This window comes from Otolemur garnettii, unplaced genomic scaffold, assembly GCF_000181295.1.
Source record: "Otolemur garnettii isolate 467f Iridium unplaced genomic scaffold, OtoGar3 scaffold00119, whole genome shotgun sequence".
Taxonomy (NCBI): domain Eukaryota; kingdom Metazoa; phylum Chordata; class Mammalia; order Primates; family Galagidae; genus Otolemur; species Otolemur garnettii.
In genome coordinates this window covers 2,381,213-2,387,212 of record NW_003852514.1, presented here as the reverse complement: position 1 = coordinate 2,387,212, position 6,000 = coordinate 2,381,213, and the positions used below count along the sequence as shown (strand labels likewise).

General features: G+C 37.9%; 1 protein-coding gene and 1 pseudogene across 1 annotated transcript in view; both read right to left on the bottom strand.

Moving 5' to 3' along the window:
• SUGCT (succinyl-CoA:glutarate-CoA transferase) overlaps positions 1 to 6,000 on the bottom strand; it is a 771,296-nt gene that overhangs the window by 3,882 nt on the left and 761,414 nt on the right. The window lies entirely within an intron of this gene.
• On the bottom strand, positions 671 to 1,294 carry LOC105887778 (annotated as a pseudogene).

The window sequence follows — 6,000 nt, the reverse complement described above, 5'->3', positions numbered from 1 at the left end:
AAAAAAACAAGTAAAAAAACAACACTTATTAAGTAATGATATATTATTTGAATGGAAATGTACTCTGTATCACAACTATAATTGCTACAATTTTACAGATGATACTTCATTTACATCTCTAATTCAAAAGTCACCAAATTACAACATAATTCATTTTGAAGACAATTTTGCTATAAATATATGAGTTCTTAAAGTGTTTCTTTATTATAACATGCTGGAGTCATGAACATTTATTTGTTTTGATTCACATTACATAGAATCATGACTCTTTCATCTGATTTGCCTTAACTGGCTCAATCTATCTCATGATACTGATTTGTACTCAATCACTCTATTGACCTATGTTTTGAAAATAGCATTTTAGTGAAAAACTGTGAGTGCATATCACCCTACCTGCTATGTAAGAAGTCAAGGTACTTAAGCCCTATTCCTTACATGATATTCTCTGTTATAGAAAGACTACTAGCTACTACCATAAACAAAGCATCAGCTGGCCACAGCACTTCTACCAAACATGGCAATTAGTTTTGCTGTTCACATTTTATTAGTAAGTAAGCACATCAGGTCAGAGATGATCAGTCTAGAGAACCAGGCACACAAAGCAGCCAGGGTCTAAATCACAAGGATAGGACTTGTGCTTCATTATATGGACACCAGTCATAGAGCCAGTTTATTGGAAGGAAGCTTTGACTTGTCTGCTATTAAGTGGCTGCACTGGATGCCAGTTGTCCCCCACCAGCTCCTCAGGTTCACCTGCCTTATTGAAGTTAGGTTTATGGAAGAATCTCATCATCTGCTCACTGTTTACACGGAGGGGTTCCTTGAGCACAATCCAGGTGACACATTCCAGGGGAGGAGGGTTGGTCAGTGAGCCGGGTAAGTCCTGTAGTCCAAGCTTCCAGGAAGGAGACCACAGGATCAGAGTCAGTGAAGTCAGCACTCTTCTCCTTTGTTTTAATAGAATCCAGAGCATCCATGACTTTCCGACGACCTGGTGTAGCACTGCCAATCTTCATAAAAAATACTCCAAAGCCAGTCCATCAGGCTATTGCACAGCTTTTCCCAAATCCCCATGTTTGGTGTTCCAGTGAACCAAGTGAAGCTCTGCAGCAGATTTTGTTTTGTCCACGTATGCTCAGAACTTTGCTCCTCAACTGAACCCCCAGTGGAAGTGAATCTGATTCAATGTGTAAGTGCCATCAAGGGATCCTCTGAGCATTGCTTTGTTCTGGGGGTCATCAAACTCCACATTGAAAGAATGACCATTGTTAATGATCTTTCAAGAAGTCACTTTTTCACAACAAGCACACAGGAGGCTGACACTGTCCTTTGGCAGTGGGAAAGCCCTCATTCCAGTGTTCAGGTCTATTGTGCTTTCACATCCCCAATGACAGGCCATGGTCACGCTGGTGGGCAGCGTGGTGGGCAGTGCAGGAGTTGGCGTTGGTCTAGTGGTGACTGCTTGGGCACTTGCACGGTATGTCCACGGGTCACAGGTCACTGGCTTTTTTAGGCTCTCACCAACTTTGTGCTCTGGGGAGGCTTTGAGGAGGGGGTCCTGGGTGGAAACACCTGCCCGAGTGGAGCCAATGAGGTGGAGTGGGGAGGGTGCTTGGGTCAAGAATGAGATCGCAATGGGGCAGGGAATGAAATGTACCGTGGCCCAGGTCCCCAGCCTTCTCTGTCCCTAGATCCCATGCCTAGGAGGGACTGGGGTATGGTTAGATGCTCCACAGCCCCAGTTGGACTGAGGAGCCTGGGAGCTACTGTCGCCATCATCACCATAGCGCATTGAGAGCTAGAACTTGTCTTTCAAAAGACAGTCTCCACTGAGGGAACACAGGCCTCCTAAAGTCATGTGATTTTATCCTGAATGAATGACCTGAAATGAGACTGAAGACTGAACTCTAGTCATTTGATTATACCATGAATCCAGGTTAAGACATTAGTGTCCCCGCCAGTAGTTGTGATAGCAGAGGTAAGCGGTTAGTGGCAGTGTTGTAGCAGTAGCAGGGACCATTTCTTAGGAGCATATGATGTGTCATCCACTGCACCATCATCTCATAGAATTTTCACAACAATCCTGGTAGGTAGACTATAATAATATTTCTTCAAAATTAGGACATTGAAAGGAATGGAGGCTTAAGAACATTAAAATTAGGGTTAAGTTTAGAAAATCAAAATAATTTTCCCAAGGTCACACAGCTAGAAACTGATAGTCAGTACCAATTTCAGGTCTGTTGAGTTTCAGAACTTGGACTTAAAAAAAATTATTAAAATGAAATTTCCATAACATAAGATTAACCATTTTTGAAGTAAATTATTCAGGGACATTTAGTACATTCACAATGCTGCACAATCATTAAATAACAGAGGGTGCCAAAAAAATACATTCACATTTTAAGAAAGGAAAAAACTGCATTAACTTTGCGGTACTCAAGACATTTGGCTTCTCCAGTTAGGAGAGGTGCTCAACATGACTTGTTTTCACCTTCTGTTATCCGTATATATTACAATTTTAATAGTTTTTTTTTTTAAATGTGTATACATTTTTTTTTGTACCCTCTGTAGAGTTATATAATTTGTGAGCCTTTGTATCTGGCTTCTGTCACAAAGCATAATGTTTTTGCACAATGTGAAAACTATACCCACATTGTAGTATCAATACTAAAAACCTGGACTTTTACCCCCCACACAGTGATCTAAAGAGGGAACTCTTCAGGTCCAGCCATACTAAAGGGCAGGTCAACTGTGTCCTCACTCCTACTACTCACCAGACTTTCCTGGAAGCAGTTAGAGCTACACTGAAGACATTGCTATTAGTTTAGGGTAAAAAAGTATTTAACTCTTTGCATAAAACATCTGAAAGCATTTAGGAAGGAATAATGGTATTCCCTGGCAATTTGTTTAGATTTGCCAAGATAAAGACAAATATATGACAATGGAGCAAATGAACTGAGGTCAAGATCTCAGACAAAGCTAAGTTCCTAAGAGCCATTTGAACTCTGTTCTTACAACCCTATGTAATAATCCTGTTTAGCAGAGGTGTGCTTCATAGTCTGTTTATGCAGGGAAGAAAGGGCTTATAAAATACATTTGTTTCAGGAAGTAAAAAATGTTTGACATAATTATTTATATCTAAGGTAAAAAGAATGAATGAATAATCTGAACTTCTATTTTAAAAAAAGATGAGCAAGAAAAGTCACATGCCCTTAATATTTTTGGCAAATATCTGTGTTCTCGTATGTTTTTAAACACTTGAAAGCTATGTGAACATGAGAATTCTTAAGGTCCCAGAGCCTCTGTCTATACATTTCTAAAATGAGGTTGACAATACCCACGAAGGTTGGTTTGGTCACTGAGTTAATATAATAAGGCTAATATTTAAGATCAACAATAATCTAAGAAATGTATATGAAGATGATAACAAGATACAGTTTTGTTTATAAAACTAGTAGAACACAGAATGCGTGGGTAGTTTTGTTTTGTTTTTAAAAGGTTTGTGTCTGGTAGGAGTATATAATAAATTGGTGCAAACCTTCTGGAGGAAAATTTGTCAAGTAAATATCAAGAGTTTTGAAAGTGTTCACATATTTGGACGGAGAAATGCTACGTTATAATTTTTTTCCTATGGAAATAATCAAGAATGTTGACAAATTTTACAGGCAAGGATCTATATAGACTTTTAAATCTGATCAATATTACTCTTAGCATCTTTCAATTTCCTACACAAATTTCTAACCTATAGCCTATGAAAGTTCCTTGTGTAGGACTTTGGACTTCTAATTTTTTACCTGACTTTTCCATATGCTTCCAAAGTCTAATCTATAAGGTTAGAACTAGGTGTTTGCTGTTCATTACTTCATGTAACACCCCTGTAGGCCTATCTTCAACTTCTCTCTTCCAAATAAGGAGGTCAAATAGTTACAACATTGAAAAAAATTAGAAAAATATGACCCAGACTCAGACACTGGCTAAATAAATGATGATGCATTCAATGATGACAAACTATATGGTAATTTCAAGTTGTAATTTTTAGTTTTGAGCACATGTATTGCTTTCACACTCTCCTAAAACCTGATTAAAATAAAAGAATAAAGATTAAATAAACAAAAACTTTACATGAATGAATAGAACACGAGGAGCATCACTACTGCATGAGATATTTCTGACACATTTATGAACTACAGGGATGGGATCATGTTAATTGGAAAGAAGGTAGAGCAAGCTGATTCTAGAATATTCCATAAGAAAATCGAGAGCAGGTGGGTGGCAATTCACCCCCTCCCTCCAAACAGCCTCTGATCTTAAAATCAGTAGTTATAAGAGACACAGAGTAGGGAATATAAATAGAATTGAATGTAAAAGGAATGAATGTCTTGATATAGAATAACTGGTCCAGTTCATATCTGCTAAGCACTTTGTAAGAGGAGAACAAACAGCCAGAATTTAACTAAAAACAAAACATCAACCAGCTCTTTTTAAAAGACATTCAAGTGGCTCAGTGCCTGTACCTCAGTGGTAAGAGTGCTGGCCACATGCACCAGGGCTGGCAGGTTCAAATCTGGCCCAGGCTTGCTAAACAGCAATGACAACTGCAACAAAAATGTAGCTGGGCGTTGTGGTGGGCACCTGTGGTCCCAGCTACTTGGGAGGCTGAGGCAAGAGAATCACTTAAGCCCAAGAGTTTGAGATTGCTGTGAGCTGTGACACCACTCTACTGAGAGCAACATAGTAAGACCCTGTTTCAAAAAAGAGACATTCAAAAAAATTGCACAATGTCTCAACACAGTAACTAAGAAAATGACATGAAGGCTATGTTAACCAGTTTGATGAAAATTTTTCAAATTGTATATAAAAACAGCACACTGTACCCCATGACTATATTAATGTACACAGCTATGATTTAATAAAAAAAATAAAATTAAAAAAACAAAGTTGCACAGGGGAACTTAAATGCTGTTATGTAGATTGTGGTGCCCCAATGCAAGGCCTTTCTGACTCCTACATTTGAGGGGCCCATAGCCTGTCTCTGGCTCCACTGTCCATGTCATAAGCACTCCTTCTAAAGTAAAGCTTGTCAGTTAAGCTACATTGAGCCAAGAAGAATTGAGCCCAAGAAGAGTTCCCATTCAGGGTGGAAAACATCCTCAACAACAAATAAAACCAACACTGGGTATCCAGATCACTTTTAGTATAAAGAATGATCAACCAAAGATCACCAGAAATTAGGAGAACCACATAAAAGAGGGAAAAAAATGGAAAAAAAGAAGATAACTCAGAACAGAACAGGAATAGAATGCTATGCAAAAGACACAATTGAAACAAGATTTAGCATTTAAATTTTTTCAATATTGTCTAACTTAGGAATTTAGAAAATAAAGATTCTCAAGAATGGATGGAGAAAAATATAATAACATATGAGAAAAAAGCTAAGAGGTCTTGTGAAACAGACAAAACTCCCTTGCAAAAGAGAAGTCTAAGAAAAGCAAAAGGAGTAGAGGAGGAGAAATTTTTCAACAAATAATAATGAGGAATGAAAAGAAAGCATGTTTTTAGATCAAAAGAATCAACTGAGAATCCAACACAACAAATGAAAAAAAGATTTACATCTTGACATTTTCATATGAAATTTCAGAATATCAGCATTAAAAAGGTCTGAGATGTTCCCTAGGGGTGGAGGAGGAATGAACAATTTAGGGTTAGGCACTGGAGCAGAAGGGTAGAGATGAGTTGTCGCGAAACTAAAATTAGACTGTACCAAACTAGTTTCTACTGAAAAGTGGAAGCGGAGCTTACTTTCAGCTTTCTAAAGGGAAATATTATTAAATCTAGAATCATATGGCCAGTCAAATGGTTAATCAAATATATGACACTTATAAACTTTCAAAGACCAAGAAATTGGACTGAATAAATTTCTTGATGATACTTCCAGTAAAATATGGGAAAAAATGAAAAAAAAAAAAAAGAAAGAAGGAAGGGAAGGAGGGAGAGAGGAAG